This window comes from Hyperolius riggenbachi, chromosome 4 (genome assembly GCF_040937935.1).
Source record: "Hyperolius riggenbachi isolate aHypRig1 chromosome 4, aHypRig1.pri, whole genome shotgun sequence".
Lineage (NCBI taxonomy): Eukaryota > Metazoa > Chordata > Amphibia > Anura > Hyperoliidae > Hyperolius > Hyperolius riggenbachi.
In genome coordinates, this window is record NC_090649.1 from 302,911,819 (window position 1) to 302,930,359 (window position 18,541).

Genomic DNA, 18,541 nt, shown 5'->3' on the forward strand with positions numbered 1-18,541 from the left:
GGCGGAGATGTTACCAACTCACCTGAAGGCAGAAAGGATGCAGAACTTGCAGAACAAGCTGGCAACTATGCTTTACAATGTGTTTAAGGGTGATGTCACAGCACAATGCAATAAAGCTACCACTGCCAGTAATCCTTCTCCCATGTCCACACAGGCAAGGACAGGACGCTCCAGCGATCTCATGGTGATGTCAGACATGCGGACATTCTTTAGTCCAGTGCCTCACCTTAGCCCTTCTGGATCCACCCTACACCAACGCCTGGACCGGCAGGTAGCTGACTACCTGGCCTTAAGTGTGGATGTAGACACTGTGAGCAGCGATGAACCCTTGGACTACTAGGTGCGCAGGCTTGACCTGTGGCCAGAGCTGTCCCAATTTTCCATCCAACTTCTATCTTGCCCTGCCTCAAGCGTCCTATCAGAAAAGACCTTCAGCGCAGCTGAAGGCATTGTCACTGAGAAGAGAAGTCGCCTAAGTCACAAAAGTGTTCAGTACCTGACCTTTATCAAAAGGAATGAGGCATGGATCCCGGAGGGCTACTGCCCGCCTGAAGACTAAGCCAGTCCCCACACACAGAATCTCTGCCTGCACGCCTTGTGTCTGCCTGCCCCAAGACTAAGTCGCTCCCCATACAGCACCTCTGCCCACAGGCTGCTTGACTGCCTTCTCCGCCACCACCAACAGGGTCCAGGACTTCAGGTGGATTCCTGAATTTTTAATAGTTTTTCTGGTGTGTGTACATGCCTGCCTAATTTTTCTTGCTGCACTGCAGCTGCAACAACAAAACAAAAGGCATGTACATGTGCCAATTCTCCTTCGTGATCATTACCTTGCCGCGGTGAAGGGGCTTGCGTATCACATTGAAGCAATGACCGCCGGCTATATGAGTGTCTCGGGGGAGGGGGGGGGGGGCACATGCAAGATAATAAGGTCATTGCTTCATTGTGGACAGACCAAATTTGATCAGCTGGACAGTCACTGTTGTTCTATCATTGAGCTACCACAGCCCGGCGACCATATGGGCTTGAAAACTGCCACGGCCTGCACTCTCGCCATGATGCGCACCAGTCCAGCATGGCTGTCACAACACAAACAGCTATTTGCGTTGCGTAACACAGTGAGTTTGGTGTGTCAGTGTGAAGCAGTCCTCTAATTATACTCCCTGATTCATGTATACACATGCAAGATGTTTTAAAGCACTTTAGGCCTGCAATTTAGCATTCAATGTGATTTCTGCCCTTAAAACGCTGCTTTGCGTCCAATCCAGATTTTTCCCCGGGATTTTTGGCGTCTATCCCACTCCGCCATGCCCCCCTCCAGGTGTAAGACCCCTTGAAACATCTTTTCCATCACTTTTGTGGCCAGCATAAATTTTTCTAGTTTTTAAAGTTCGCCTCCCCATTGAAGTGTATTGCGGTTCTCGAAAGTTCGCGCGAACCGAACTATCTTTGTGTACCGAAAATAGGAGGTTCGGGCCATCTCTAGTGTGCACCTAATAGATCATCACACTGGCCCTGCACCTTGTAGTGTATTACACACTTCCTAATGGAAGCCTAGTTAAAATTGTATACAGTAGATGATGGGTCCTGGGGGACAATATGCTTTGGGTGGAGGCATAGGTGGGCAAAGCCAGCGGTCCTGTGTTTTTGTACAAGCTCAACATATTTTAGGCTTTGTAATTGTACATTTACATATTAGATTAACAAAATGATAATACACTATTGCAGTCCTGTCAGTTTGTGATGGAACTGGGGGTGACTACGAGGTCTGGAAAAGTTGTGTATGAGGAAAGTTGGAGAGAGGCAGGTTCCATGTGGCCATGGAGGCCGGAGCCTGGCAAGCGCTTTAGCTGTAGTATGGCACTTTAACACAGCAGCTTGGTGTTACATCGCATGTATAGATTGCGGTCTTTGATTTTGGCAGCACTTTGAAAGGGTGAGTGGCTTGTAAATGTGGGAAGCTGGCTGCATTGGATGTGTGATTGATTACCATAGATCAATGGAGTCTGGAGATCTATAGTGTGTAGAGATGGCCCAAACGGTTCTCTGGGCGGGTAGTTCGTGCGAATTTTAGCTGTTCGCAGTGTGACGCGAACACATAGCGTGTTCGACCCACCTTCTATACCGTGTCATTGGGCTAAACTTTGACCCTCTACATCACAGTCAGCAGACACAACTCTCTAAATACATACAGGGTGCATTTCTGTATGTTTTCCTTCTGCCTTGCAAGAGTTCAGGTTAAAATAATATCATCAATATTACTTTTTACCCACATTTTAGCTTTTTTAGTTGGTAGGTGCTGAAATTTTTTGTAGGCAAGATGAACATGTATCTCCATTTATCTTCTGTGCCCAATGTTAGAATACAGTACAGATATGAAGTATGCACATGCCACTTTATATTTACAATTTTAATGTGCTATAGTCTGATGTAGAATCATATAATCTGTTGACAGGAGTGACCCCTGAAATCTAGTCATGTAAGGCGGAGTTCAGACTTCAGAAAACCATGTGCAGGGCCGTGCAGAGGGTCCTTAAGTGGGGGGTGCTCAAATTTAAAAAAGGAGCCTCGCAATGCCCCCCCCCCCCCGCCCCCCCCCCAGCATGCCCTCACCCACCTCCTCATTTCTGGCTAGGGGGTACTGGTTGTCATGTGGGTACTGAATGCAGATGCTGGGTGCCATGTGGGTTCTGGGTGTCGATACAGAGTGTCATGAGGGTTCTGGCTATGGGTGGGTATCAAGTATCATGCGGGTGTTGACTGCAAGTACTTAGTGCCATGTGAGATCTGGGTGCATGTGGGTGCTGGGTGCAGGTACTGGGTGTGACATGGGTGCGAATACTTGGTGCCATGCCTGTACTGGGTGCTGGCTATGGGTGGACTTTCAGCGTCACATGGGTTTTGAATGCAGATACTTTGGGTGCTGGTATTGGTTATGTGGGTGCTTGGTGCAGATAGTGGGCTCATGTGGAAGTTGTGTGCAGGTGTGAGTACTGGGTGCAATGTCAAGCCTGGGTGCAGGTACTTGAGGTCATGTGAGCATGAGTACTGGGTGCCAGCTATGGGTGGAAGGTGTGGATGTTGGGAGAAGTAGAGGTCAGTGTGTATGGGTGCTGCAGGAAGGGGAAGTCTTTGGGGGTGCTGGGAGAGGGAGAGGTCAGATTAGGTGCTGGTGGAGGTCACTACGGGTGCTGCTTGGGACAAGAAGGGTACTCTGCTAGGGACAGGAAGGGTGCTGCTGGGGGAGGGAAAAGTCAATGTAGGTGCTGGTGGATGGAGGGGTCAGTGGGGGTGCTGGGGTTGGCAGAATCACTGCAGTGCTAATGCTGTAGAGGGAAAGGTCAGTATGGGTCCTAGGTGGAGGGAGAGGTCCCTGTAAGTGCAAGGTTGAGGGAGAGGTCACTGTGGATGCTGGGGGAGGGAGAGGTCACTGCTGTCAGAGAGGCCCCTGATCCCCCCCCCCCCCCCCCGCATGTGCCAGGCAGTGTGCAATTTTCTTCAAAATGAAACCCCTGCACATGTATTTCAGTGGCATCGCATTCTTTTTTGTGTTCATATTGAAATTTGTATTAGCAATTTTTTCTGAATTTTTAAATTTGGATGGCAGGTCTTTTTTGGGGTGATTTGTGATTCAATGCAAGTTAATGGAAATGCATAACATTTGCATAAAATTAGCATTTTTCACAAACATTCACATTCAATTTTGAAGTTAAGATGTATTTTCAAGTAAATTAACTTTAATAGTATTCACAGAAAAAATCCAAAACACAAAATTTCGCTTACAAACACTTATAACACATGCAAAAAAGTACAAAAACAAATACAAAAACTGCAAATGCAGAATCGTGCATGCAGAAATTACATGCATAAACTTTAGGACAAGTGTGAACACTTCCTAACTGTTTTTATTAGACTGATAAAAGAAGAAAATCACATGCAGTAGGCAAGCTGTTTTGATGCTACAACTAAATTAACAAGGCTGCAATCATCTTATTTGTGAAGAGCTGTAAAGCTGACAGCTGTGGCTCTGTTATACACAAACTTCTGCCTGCAGGCTCAGAGGCAGAGATAATCCTTTAGATTCTGAAGCAAATGCTAAGTGTTACTTGGAAACAACAGCTGTGCAAGAAAGCTCATTTTCATAATTTTTAAAATGCAAGATGGCAGCCCACATTAACCAAAAAGCAAATTCTGAAGCTCCAGCCAGCATAGGGATATGAGGAACGTTCAGTCAGATCAGGCTCTCTTTCTTATGCTGGGCATACACGGCATCGAGGGAGTCTTATCCCGACCACCGCGGGGATCGATTCCACGCTCGATACCCGCGGGCGGACAATAGCGGCGAATCAAGCGGAAGGTAAGAAGCGCCGGCGGGGACGAGCGGGAATCAATCCGGGCGCACGCGCGGATGAGCAGGGACGCGGTGGGAGTCGATCCGGCGGCTAATCGGGCCGCCGGATCGACTCGTGTATGCCCAGCATAATAATGCTGGGTTTACACCATACAATTTCTGTTAGATTTTCTGTTAGAATGCATACAGTAATTAGATTATTTTCTGTAGAGAATGGTCACCATCTCTGGTGCATTGTCTTCTGTTTATCTCCTGCTGAGTAGAACAATGCCTAATTGCTCGGCAGATAGATCGTAAGATAGATACATTTCCAACATGTTGAACTTTATCTATCTGGCAGGTAAATCTAACAGAAAATTGTATGGTGTAAACCCAGCATAAGATTCATTAAGCAGACTGCTTTCCCCAGTAAAGATATGTCTGCAATCTCCTGGAGTAGAAATGAATCCAGCAGTCGGGTAATTTTATCTTTTAAACCATTAGTTATCAAGAGCAAAATAACTGTGTTTAGACAATTAGGCAGCTAAAGCAATATAATTGCTAATAACATCATATCCCATTCAAAGGAAGATTGTGTATAGTGCTTCATTATCATTTAAACTGATATCAATGACATTTATAAAGCTATAACTCTCCAGACAATACACCTTTTATCACATACATGCATGCAGTTTTGTTTTGTTTTCATAATAGCATGCAAAGTAGTCACATCACATTGTAGTACAACGGTGTCTGTTAGTACTGTTGTTAGCACAGTTGCATCCATACCTTGTGAACATGGAGTCCATCCCAAAAAGTGCTGTTAACTTACTCCTGTAGTAGCAGCAGGTCATTCGAAGAGAGATCATCTTCAGCAGCTTCAGATCTTTGATGTTTAGTGCTTCTAGCATTCGCATGTAATTAACGGCTGATGACGTGTATATGAAATGCATAAGCCCTGATACGCACAAAGTTTCCTTAGTTTGGCAGACTGACAAAGTAAACATCATAATGATCATGCTATTCTTTCACTAAAGTAGTGCCAAGTTCAAAGACAGCCATTACTCAAATGAGACAGATATTAGAGCTGTTAGGCTTGTATGCTGGCAAGGTATAATCTGATGACAATATTTCCTAAAGAAAGCAAAAACACCTGCTACTGTGGCTTGCACCAACTAACAAAGACATAATAAAATGAGTTTTTGCAGAATTTGAAAAATGTTTTGTGTAAGAGTTTTCCCATAAATAAACATTGCTAATTATCTATTTCTTGTCTTCTCACTGATTGATCTTGTGTATTAGACTGAATGAGGCGGCACCCAGAAAAGGGTACAGCAGGGAAAAGCAGAAATGGGAATAGCAGACTTTGCATTCTATGAAATGTTCTAGCATATAGGACACTAAGGCTAGGTTCACAGGGATCAGTTGCATAACGCATGCATTATAATGACTGTGAACTACAATGGAGACTGGACATAGACTTTAATACAAAGCCTGCTAATATAACGCAGTACTGCGAACAGGCTCATTGAACTGTATGGGCAGTGAGTTCACATGCAGAATTATTCTTTAAAAGTAACTGACCACTGTGAACTAGCCCTAAGAGGTTCATGCATTTACTGGCATTAATATTGCTGTGCGCAGGCAGCGCATGGCAATATTACTGTTACTACCGCCAGCAGTTTGCAATTAGTGCAACTCGCAGTACCTGGGTAATGTGAGCGTTGCTAAAGTAACATGCATTATGGTACATGCATAATATGCAGTACCATAATAACGCTTCTGTTAATCAGTGTTAATCATATGGCTGTAGTAACAAGAATATTGACATGCACTTCTTCATGCGGGTAGGAATTTTACTTGCGGTTAGTGCATCAAGCATCTACATGTACTGCACTACATCATGCCTAGCTATAAATTCCCCTTTAAGTGGAACAAACAATATTTTTCAATTGATTTACTTTAATTTTACAATCGGTCTGCACCAATATCCGTGTGAACTCTAGAGATAAGAATAGAAGTGCCCAAATGCAAGACAAAGCACAATGGTTTACATAATTTCAATTTGAAGAAAGACCCACATGAAGGTCCACTCAGACCGTAGAGTAAGGCTTTGAATGGTCTTGAAGAAGAACAGAATATAAGGCCTCTCTCACAGTGCGACGTTAAAGTCGCGCGTTAGAAAATTTTATAACGCAGACTAACGCACAGCAATACTAAAGTCTGTGTGACATTCACAGTGCACAAGTTGCGTTTGTGTGTAACGTGAGGCGTTATTAGAAAGTGCTGCATGCTGTGCGTTTAGCAAGGAATCTGCTGTGTTAGTTGTGTTGCACATGCTTAGTAATGTTTTTTTTTATGTAACGCATGCGCCGTTTACGTTCCATCACTGCGCGACGAAAACGGCTCACCAAATGCAGGGCTAAAGAATGCACTATAACGTCCAAGTTATATTGCACAATGCGTTGAGTTAGGGGCACGTTGTGCGACCTTAACGTCGCATCAAATGCAACAGCCTGATGTGAAAGTAGCCTAAAGCAAAACATAGGACTATTTACAATCTGTAGGCATATCTGAAATGTGTTATTCACTGCTTCATAAGATCCTTTCCAGAATACAAATACTGTACAAATATGGTCCTTCTGTAACACCTTGAACAACAAAGGAGAAAAGTACCCAATATACAGCACCAGACCACTCCAATTATATTCAAAATACAAATTCTTTATTGATGAAAAACTAACACAATAAAAGCAATGATAAAAATCACCACAAGGTGATAGCAGCGGTGTACATGAATAATTAAATATTATAATGAAAATAGCAACAATCAATATGAATGTCCTCACACTCAAAATTGTATAAATATATATATTGGTAAGTAGATACACAAAAGGACCCTCAAAAGTTGTAGAGGGAACAATAGAACCTATATAGGGTGCACTGTGAAAATAATTCCAAAATAAGTAAATAAGACTGGGACATGGAAAACACACGTCCCGGATAGACAATGTGCAAAAAGCAAAATGTTCCACATATGGGAGATGCCCAAAAGTGCAATGAAAAGTGGCTTTTGTATATTGGGTACTTTTCTCCTTTGTTGTCCATGTTGTTATGCATTACCCAATTAGCACATTCCGCCCTCACTATTTCAAATGGTATTCTTAGGATGGTGCTTATCCTTATGGTTGCTTAAATATTAACTTCTGTAACACCTGTCTGCTATTCAATAACCAAGAATTACACTCTGTATTCACCCTACCCCACAACAGTGTAACGTTTATTTTAAGAAAATTCAACATACAGATGAACTCTAGAGATGGCTCGAACCTCTGATTTTCGGTTTGCGAACCTCGAACGCGAACCTTCGCAAAAAGTTTGGTTCGAACGAACTTTCCCCAACCGCAATAGACTTTAATGGGGAGGCGAACTTTGAAAACTAGAAACATTAATGCTGGCCACAAAAGTGATGGAAAAGATGTTTCAAAGGGTCTAACACCTGGATGGGGGCATGGATGAGTGGGATAGATGCCAAAAGTCCCGGGAAAAAAATCTGTATTTCACACACAGCAGCGTTTTATGGGCAGAAATCACATTGCATGCTAAATTGGAGGCCTAAAGTGCTTTAAAATATCTTGCATGTGTATAAAATCAATCAGGGAGTGTAATTAGAGTACTTCTTCACACTGACAGACCAAACTCACTGTGAAATGCACCTCACACAGCTGTTTGTGTAGTGACAGCCGTACTGGACTGGTGCACACCATGGCGAGAGTGCAGGCCATGGCGGTTTTCAAGCCCATATGGTCGCCGGGCTGTGGTAGCTCAATGATAGAACACCAGTGACTGTCCAGCTGATTAAATTTGGTCTGTCCACAATGAAGCAACAACCTTATTATCTTGGGTGTGCCCCCCCCCCCCCCCCCCCGAGACACTCATATAGCCAGCGGTCATTTCTTCATTGTGATATACAAGCCCCTTCACCACGGCAAGGTAACGATCACGAAGGGGAATTTACACATGTACATTCGTTTTGTTGATGCAGCTGCATTGCAGCAAGAAAAATTAGGTGGCCTTAAAAATTCAGGAATCCACCTGGAGTCTTTGACCCTGTTGGTGGTGGCGGAGAAGGCAGTCAAGCAACCTGCAGGCAGAGATGCTGTGTGGGGAGCGACTTAGTTTTGGGGCAGACAGTCACATGACGTGCAGGCAGAGATGTGGTGTGTGGGGACTGACTTAGTCTTCAGGCGGCAGTAGCCCTCCGGGATCCATGCCTCATTCATTTTGATAAAGATAAGGTACTTAAAACTTTTGTGACTTCTCTTCTCAGTGACAATGCCTCCAGCTGTGTTGAAGGTCCTTTCTGACAGGATGCTTGAGGCAGGGCAAGACAGAAGTTGGATGGCAAATTGTGACAGCTCTGGCCACAGGTCAAGCCTACGCACCGAGTAGTCCAATGGTTCATTGCTGCTAACAGTGTCTACATCCACACTTAAGGCCAGGTAGTCGGCTACCTGCTGGTCAAGGTGTTGGTGTAGGGGGGATCCGGAAGGGCTAGGGCGGGGTGTTGCACTAAAGAATGTCTGCATGTCCAACATGCCTGCGTGGACATGGGAGAAGGATTACTGGCAGTGGTACCTTTATTCCGTTGTGCTGTGACATCACCCTTAAACGCACTGTAAAGCATAGTTGCCAGCTTGTTCTACATGCACAGCATCCTTTCTGCCTTCAGGTGAGATGATAACATCTCAAACCACTTTGTGCCTATTCCGAGGGTCTAGTAGCATGGCCACCCAGTAATTGTCATTCCCCTTGAGTTTATTTATACGGGGGTCCCTTAACAGGCTGGACTCTGACTCCTCATCATCTGACTCCTCTTCCCCACACGACTCTTCCTCCTCCTCCTCCTCCTCTTCCCCATCTGTGCTGTCACAGGTGTTGAGGAAACATCTTGTTCTGATGAAAATGATCCCACAACTCTTCCTCTCTTCCTCCTGTAACTGTTCCTGTTCACGCTCCTCCACAGCTTGATCTACCACTCTACGTACGGCACGCTCCAGGAAGAAAGCATACGGGAACAAGTCGCTGATGCCGCCTTCACTGCGACTCACCATGTTTGTCACATAAGCCTGCAGGCATTTCACATGAGTGCCCAGTTCTTCAGCCAGAACATCCCCATCTCCCCAGTGTCCTACTACTGTAGTTGTAGAGATACTGGGTGATGGCTTTCTCCTGTTGTAGCAGGCAGTCGAACATCAGGAGGGTCGAATTCCAGCGAGTCGGGCTATCGCAAATCAAGCGTCTCACCGGCAAGTTGTTTCTCCGCTGAATATCGGCAAAGCACATGGCCGTGTAAGACCGCCTAAAATGCCCACACAACTTCCTGGCCTGCTTCAGGACGTCCTGTAAGCCTGGGTACTTAGACACAAATCTCTGAATTATGAGATTCAGCACATGTGCCATGCAGGGTACATGTGTCAACTTTCCCAAATTCAAAGCCGAAATGAGATTGCTGCCGTTGTCACACACCACGTTGCCAATCTCCATTTGGTGCGGGGTCAGCCACTGATCCACCTTTTTGTTAAGAGCAACCAGGAGAGCTGCTCCAGTGTGACTCTCTGCTTTGAGGCAAGACATGTCTACGAAGGCATGACACCATCGTACCTGGCATGCAGCATAGGCCCTGGGGAGCTGGGGCTGTGTAGTTGGAGAGAAGATTACAGCACCAGTAGAGTTGAACTGTCACTCAGCCAAGGAGGAGGAGGATGATGACAGTGAAGCGGATGTAGCAGGAGGAGAGGAGGTGGCAGGAGGCCTGCCTGCAAGCCATGGAGGTGTCACAAGTAGGTCCGCTGCACAGCCACGTACTCCCTTGGATATCGCCTTTTTGGAGAAATAATTGCAGCCTGGTATCTTCCACTGCGGTGTCCCAATGGCCACAAATTTTTGGAAGTCCACCAGCTAGTATGGTAACAGCTGGCAAGCTAACAGTTCTGCCAAGCCAGCTGTCAGACGCCAGGCAAGGGGGTGACTGGCAGACATTGGCTTCTTCCGCTCAAAGATTTCCCTCATGGACACCTGGCTGGTGCTGTGGGCAGAGGAGCAGGAACCGCTCAAGGTGAGAGGCGGAGTGGAGGAGGGTGGCTGTGATTTTGAAGGTGCAAGGGAGAAAGCAGCTGAAGATGATGCACCTGAAGGAGGAAGAGGAGAATGAGGGTGGCTTTGCTTTTGTGTGTTGCTTTTGCTCAGGTGCTCTTCCCATTGCAGTTTGTGCCTTTTCTCCATGTGCGTTCGAAAGGCAGTTGGCCTTTCCATGGTTCAATTTCTAGAGGCAGAGAGAACAGATGACATTGCTCTGATCTAAGCTTCATATGTATAGAAAGGATCATAGGAAAAAAATTAATACCAGATCTTTTAGAGTACAAAAAATATTAAAAGACTTTATTGACACAATATTGAGGGAAAATTCATAAAAAATCTCTGTAAGAGGTTCCTTGTGGATTTTTCCAATACAAAATAGTAACAGTAATAGAAATTTTGTCGTAGACTGAATGCAATTGTGAAGAGGCAACGACACGTTCGTTTTGGGCACACAAGACCCTGCGTTAGGCCAAATTGCACAAAGTGCTATCTGTTATGCCTATGAAAAGTACATGGTAGGAACACCAAAAAGGAAAGGAGACATCTGCACCAACCAGATGTATATTGCACAATCCTAATCACAATCGGACGTGATATAAATTGATAATGTCCAACTGCTACTTGAAGGAGTGCAGTAGCAGTTGGACATTATCGATTTATATCACGTCCGCCATTAGGATTGTGCAATATACATCTGGTTGGTGCAGATGTCTCCTTGCCTTTTTGGTGTTCCTACCATGTACTTTCCACAGGATTAACAGATAGTACTTTGTGCAATTTGGCCTGACGAAGGGCCTTGTGTGCCCGAAACGATTGTGTTGTTGCCTCTTCATAATTGCATTAAGTCTACGACAAAATTTCTATCACGGTTACTATTCTGTATTGGAAAAATCCGCAAGGAACCTCTTACAGAGATATTTTTAATTAATTTTCCCTCCATATTGTGTCAATAAAGTCTTTTGATATTTTTTGTACTCTAAAAGATCTGGTATGAATTTTTTCCTATGATCCTTTCTATACATATGAAGCTTATGAACGGGTGAAGTGGATGACAAAAGGATTGAAAGGTGTATTTCCCTTTCCCTTTTTATGTAAAAAAGGATACTCCTCCCAATTATATTAATATTGCTCTGATCTACAGTGGCTTGCAAAAGTATACGGCCCCCTTGAAGTTTTCCACATTTTGTCACATTACTGCAACAAACATGAATCAATTTTATTGGAATTCTATGTGAAAGACCAATACAAAGTGGTGTACACGTGAGAAGTGGAAGGAGAATCAAACATGATTCCAAACATTAAAGGGACACCGAGCAGTGCAGAAACTATGGAAAGATGCATATCATTTTAAAGCTCTCTTTCTCCCCTTTCCAATGATATATAAACCGCCGCCCTACGCCTTTTAGTTTTCGCTATTTTCGCGATTGAAATTGCCGCAGCCGCAATTTCAATAGCGAAAATAGAGAAAACTAAAAGGCGTAGGGCGACGATTTAGGTGTCCCCAGAAAGAGGAGAAAGAGAGCTTTAAAATGATATCCATCTTTCCATAGTTACTTGTATTACACAGGACGACACTTTCCCCAGTGTCAGCAGCTCCATTCAGCAGAAAAAGTCGCCCTGTGTAATACAATGTAACTATGGAAAGATGGATATCATTTTAAAGCTCTCTTTATCCTCTTTCTGACGACACCTAAATCGTCACCCTACGCCTTTTAGTTTTCTCTATTTTCATGATTGAAATCGTGGCCGTGGCAATTTCAATCACGAAAATAGCGAAAACTAAAAGGCGTAGGGTGGCGGTTTATATATCATTGGAAAGAGGAGAAAGAGAGCTTTAAAATGATATGCATCTTTCCATAGTTTCTGCACTGCTTGGAGTCCCTTTAAAAAAAAAAATAACTGCAAAGTGGGGTGTGCGTAATTCAGCCCCCTGAGTTAATACTTTGTAGAACCACCTTTTGCTGCAATTACAGCTGCCAGTCTTTTAGGGTATGTCTCTACCAGCTTTATACATTTAGAGACTGAAATCCGTGCCCATTCTTCTTTGCAAAACAGCTCCAGCTCAGTCAGATTAGATAGACAGCGTTTGTGAACAGCAGTTTTCAGGTCTTGCCACAGATTCTCGATTGGATTTAGATCTGGACTTTGACTGGGCCATTCTAACACATGGATATGTTTTGATATTGTTGCCCTGGCTTTATGTTTAGGGTCATTGTCCTGCTGGAAGGTGAACCTCCACCCCAGTCTCAAGTCTTTTGCAGACTCCAAGAGGTTTTCTTCCAATATTGCCCTGTTTTTGGCTCCATCCATCTTCCCATCAACTCTGACCAGCTTCCCTGACCCTGCTGAAGAGAAGCACCCCAGAGCATAATGCTGCCACCACCATATTTGACAATGGGGATGGTGTGTTCAGAGTGATGTGCAGTGTTAGCTTTCCGCCACACATAGCGTTTTGCATTTTGGCCAAAAAGTTCCATTTTGGTCTCATCTGACCAGAGCACCTTCTTCCACATGGTTGCTGTGTCCCCCTCATGGCTTGTGGCAAACTGCAAATTGAACTTCTTATGCTTTTCTGATGACAATGGCTTTCTTCTTGCCACTCTTCCATAAAGGCCAACTTTGTGCAGTGCATGACTAATAGTTGTCCTATGGATAGATTCCCCCACCTGAGCTGTAGATCTCTACAGTTCGTCAAGAGTCACCATAGGTCTCTTGACTGCATTTCTAATCAGCGTTCTCCTTGTTCGGCCTGTGAGTTTAGGTGGATGGCCTTGTCTTGGTAGGTTTACAATTGTGCCATACTCCTTCCATTTCTGAATGATCACTTGAACCACCGTGGGATGTTCAAGGATTTGGAAATCTTTTTGTAGCCTAAGCCTGCTTTACATTTCTCAATAACTTCATCCCTGACCTGTCTGGTGTGTTCTTTGGACTTCATGGTGTTGTTGCTCCCAGTATCCTCTGAGGCCATCACAGAGCAGCTGTATTTGTACTGACATTAGATTACACACAGGTGCACTCTATTTAGTCATTAGCACTCATCAGGCAATGTCTATGGGAAACTGACTGCACTCAGACCAAAGGGGGTTGAATAATTACACACACCCCACTTTGCAGTTATTTTTAAAAAAATGTTTGCAATCATGTATGACTTTTGTTCCACTTCTCACTTGTACACCACATTGTATTGGTCTTTCGCGTGGAATTCCAATAAAGTTGATTCATGTTTATGGCAGTAATGTGACAAAATGTGGAAAACTTCAAGGGGGCTAAATACTTTTGCAAGCCACTGTAAGGCAGACACACTAAAAAATGTCCAAACCGCTGAGCCCCCCTGGGGTGATGGCACTATGTTGGCATCAGCAGCTGACGTTGAAGGGCATGTCGGCTGGCTGTCCATAGGTGGCGATACATGGCACTGGACACTGCCACCAGCTATTTCTGACAACGAGCTCCCCCTGCTTCTTTCAGCAACTCATCTCCTCCTACTCCTCTCTGACTCCCCCTCTGAACTGTCCCCTTGGTCATCTTGTCTATTAGGATCCCAGAATCGCTTTTATTCGCCGAGTGCGCTGTTGGCACCCCCGGAATTGGTTGTGGTACACATGGCAATGGCGGAGAGCAAAAAGAAATAAGACATACATACATAAATACATGCATTAACAGGTATATCAGCATAACATTGGTGCATAGTTACAGGCGGGGGCTAGAGTCAGTGTTGGCGACTGGAGAACTGCGTTGTGCATGGGCTAAGCTTGAGGGGACCAGGTGGGTGGAGTGTTCAGGATTAGGACTGCCTGGGAAAAAAAGGTGTTTCTACGCCTCGTGGTTCTGGAGCGGACTACTCTGAAGCGGTGGCCCGATTGGAGGGGCTCAAAGAAGTGGCTTCCCGGGTGGGAGAGGTCTTGGGAGATCCTGCTGGCTCTTTTCATCATTCTGGCAGCGTGGAGGAGATCAAGAGGGGGCAGGGTCGTGCCAATGATCTTTTCCACAGCGCTAATTACTCTCTGAAGTTTGTACTTGTCTCTAGCGTTGGCCCCCGTATACCAGACAATGATGGAGGAGCAGAGGATAGACTCGACTGTTGCGGAGTAGAAACTGGTGAGCAGAACACGTGGGATGCCAAATTTCTTCAACTGGCGTAGGAAAAATAGCCTCCGCTGGGCATTTTTCTGGATTCTGGTGGTATTTTGCCCCCATCTTAGGTCACTGGTGATGGTGGTGCCCAGGAACCGAACACTTGGAGCCCTGGAGACTTCAGTCTCCTCAATGAGAACTGGTGGGAGGGCGGGAGGGAGTTTTCTGAAGTCTACAATTAGTTCGACAGTCTTGGATGCATTGAGGACGAGATTGTTCTCCTTGCACCAGTTGCAGATCCTCTCAATCTCACTGCGGTAGGCCTGCTCTTTGTTGCTGCTGATGAGACCGATGATGGTTGTGTCATCCGTGAATTTGATGATCTTAACGGAGTCAGCCGTTGAGGTGCAATTGTTGGTGTAAAGGGAGAACAGAAGTGGGGACAGTACACACCCCTGCGGCGCCCCTATGTTGGTGGTTCTCACGCTGGAGGAGCAGTTACCGAGCTTGACTTGCTGTGTTCTGTTCGTGAGAAAGTCCCCGACCCACCTGCAGAGGGATGGGTCGACCTCAAGTTGCGCCAGGTTGTTGAGCAGAATGTCCGGGCGAATGGTGTTGAAGGCCGAGCTAAAGTCCAAGAGCAGGATTCTGGCATAGGAGCCAGGTCTGTCGAGATGCTCTGTGATGTACACCAGGCTGACATTGATGGCATCCTCAACTGACCTGTTCGCCCTATACGCGAATTGATGAGGATCGAGGAGGGCATCAGTGGAGCTCTTCAGGACAGCAAGAACTAGTCGCTCAAGGACCTTCATGATGATGGGAGTGAGGGCTACGGGTCTAAAGTTGTTGTGTTCAGTGTTTCCTGTTTTCTTGGGGACTGGGATAATTGTGGACCTTTTGAAGCAAGGGGGAACCTCGCCTTCAGCTAGGGACCTATTGTAGATGGAGGTAAGGATGGGAGCTAGCTGGACTGCACAGGTTTTTAGACACATTGATGACACGCCGTCCAGGCCTGCTGCCTTCCTGCGGTTGAGTTTGCGGAGTTGACGCAGTACATCCTCTTCCTGGACTTTAATAGACGCCGAGGCATCGTCATTCCCCCGTGGGATGGGTGGAGGGGGGGATAGCCTTCGGTGTGGTGAGCTGCTTGAACCTACAATAAAACTCATTGAGTTCCTCGGCTAGTTGTATGCTAGGGATCGCCTGTTGGTGGGCGGATTTGAAGTTGGTAACTGCCCTAAGACCTTTCCAGACCTCCGGGGAGTTGTTTGATTGGATCCCATGTGGCATCCGTATCATCATAATCATCCTCCCCAGCTTCGCTTGCCTCAGACACCTCATAAACTGCACCAACACCAGGTACTTCATCCTCCTCCTCCTCACACGTTACGTCCATAGTGTCGCCTAACTCAGACATATGAGGCGGTGTAACTTGCTTAGCACCTTCATCTGGTTGCAACAATAATGTCAGTGAATCAGTTAATTCTGCACCAAATAACTCCTGTGAAGTGTAAAATGCATGTGGTGTTAGTAGTAGCACTGGTGGCTGCGAAAGATGAGTGTAACGATTGTGGGATATCTCCGTGTTCAGCGCACAAAGATGTGCGCTGACACTGCGGAGGTCCTCCACAAGCGTGTCAAGATACTAGAACCCAGCTTTTGGTGCAAGCACCAGTAGAGGGAAATTCCTGTTGGCAGAGGGCGCTGGGGAGCGCAGAGGAACCAATCCCCTGCACCTCCACAAATGCCAGACAGGAATTGCACGAAGCGCAGAACGCAATCGCAAGAGAAGCGATTGCGAATGAGAACGAGCAAAGGGACAGGTTGTATGTGTGTGCGCCAATCTAGTCGCCACCCCGCGACCGCGCACACACAACAGCAGGTGCGAAACAGAAACGCAACCGCCAAGAACGGCGATTGCCAGAAGTGACACAAGGCAGATCAGAACAGAATACGAGGATAGCAAAGGCACAGCAAATCATACAATGAGAAGATACGGAAAATAATAAACGCTAGCTAACCGCGAACACCGCACTCATTCGCAACAGTGCACGCGGTTATGCGCGGTCTCCACGTGATAAGCACAATAGAGACAAGCACGCCTAACTAACCATCAACAGACAAACACGAAACAAAGAACGTGAACGCTTGCTTAACGGTTACCTCATCGAGCCTACAGCAAGCGCCCGTATCAGACAAGACAGACAAACGAGAAACAGGAACTAGGCAAAAAGGATCCACCGCTCTTCCGCCAGAGCAAGTGTGATCCAAGCAGGAACACAAATCAGAAAGATCCACAGCCGCTAACGCTAGCGGCTAGTGCGATCTAAACAAGACAGATCAGATGAGGTAGCTGGTAGCAACCGCTGCTCCAGCTTACACTCCAGGAACTAGATCAGAAGGATCCACAGCCGCTACCGCTAGAGGCTAGTGTGATCCAAACAAGACAGAGCGATTCGCTATCAACCGCCGCTGGTGACAGCGCAATCGCGACAGACAAGACAGGACAGAATAGGCAGTACAAATTATACACAAACTGACTGCACTAACTAGGAATGCAAGGAGCACTCCCCAAGAATTAACTATACTAAGATAGCAGTGGCTGACACTCCAGGTGAGTCCAGCAGGAACAAACCTCTATGAGCAGCGAAGCATTGTGGGACACAGATAGTACTTATAGTACACGCCTCCAATGAATGTGGCCAGGCAATTTGCATGACAACGTATGCAAATTCCTCAGCAAGCACAAGCTGCAAAACTGACAGAAGGTCTTCTTTCCAGAGTCCTGCAGCATGCAGACCTGAATAATGATCAAAAGGCTGCCTGCCTGCACAGGCAGCTGAGCGGATTGTTACAATGAGGTGTTCTGTGTTAAATAGTCAACCATGTCCTGACAATCTTGGGAGTTGATGGGGCGTGCCTTCTTCTGAGCACTGTACTTTGGTCCAGGGCCGCACAAAATAACGTCAGCATGACCTTGAACAGACCTGCCAGGTGGCCTGCCTCTGGGTCTGCCTCTGCCTCTACCTGTTTTGTCTATATCGGGGGGGATGAAGTGAAAGGTATGCACTGACTTGACTAATACAATGTGCAGTCACACAGGTGCAGTTAACAGGTATGCACGGAGTGGTATATCACACAGTGTGCGCTCACACAGGAACTGTGAACAATTATGCAATGACTGGTATTACAAATTTGCAGCTGTCACACACAGGTACCGTGAACAGGTGCAGTGACACTGCATGCGGTCACGTAGGTAGGTAGGTGCACTGAACAACAACAGGTGGGTATGCTGGGATTGGTATTACAAATGTAAATGCTAACAAGCCTAGCTAAGCTTTCCCTATGTCAGCAGCAGCAAGGTTTTCTCTCTTATCTAATTACTGTAAAATGGCTGATGCTGCCTGCGTTTTATAAGCGGGGGGGGGGGGGAGGCTCCAGGAGGGAGTGTAGCCTGATTGGCTACCCTGTGCCTGCTAACTGTGATGTAGAGGGTTAAAATTGACCCTAATGATGTAGTATAGGGGGCGGGTCGAACCGCCATAAAGTTCGCCATTCGCGTACGCAAACCACCGAAGTTTGCGCTAATAAGTTCACATGCGAACCGTTTGGGCCATCTCGAATAAACTACAATGATGTAATTAATAATTCAATATAACCATTTTTAGATTATATATCTTGGTTTCAGCATCAGAATTGCTTCTTATATCTATATCTATACCCTTCCAGTGATGGTTAGCTTGTGCTAAGATGTCATGCAGCATTCTGCTAAAGAGCACTTGGATTATTTGATATTCATGCTCACTTCGCAAAGGAAAAAATTCCACACTAATTTCCAGTAGTAAAAATGTCAACATCTTTGATACATTTTTAAAAAAAAGCAATTATTGAAGTGAGGTCAGATTTTACAATGGGCAACCATTGACTAAATCATTTATACATTAATATTGTAAAAATATTTAATATTATATTTTAAATGAGGCTATGTTG

The 18,541-nt window shown here is 45.6% G+C and overlaps 1 protein-coding gene across 6 annotated transcripts in view; it reads right to left on the minus strand.

Moving 5' to 3' along the window:
• Positions 1-18,541, minus strand: part of LOC137503900 (trace amine-associated receptor 1-like) — a 176,518-nt gene that overhangs the window by 14,516 nt on the left and 143,461 nt on the right. For 3 of the 6 annotated variants that reach the window (XM_068231578.1, XM_068231582.1, XM_068231581.1), the window contains one exon: positions 5,120-5,288. The exons of the other annotated variants lie outside the window; for them this stretch is intronic. The gene's annotated coding sequence lies outside the window, so the exon portion shown is untranslated. The remainder of the gene's footprint in view (positions 1-5,119; positions 5,289-18,541) is intronic. 6 annotated transcript variants of the gene reach the window in all.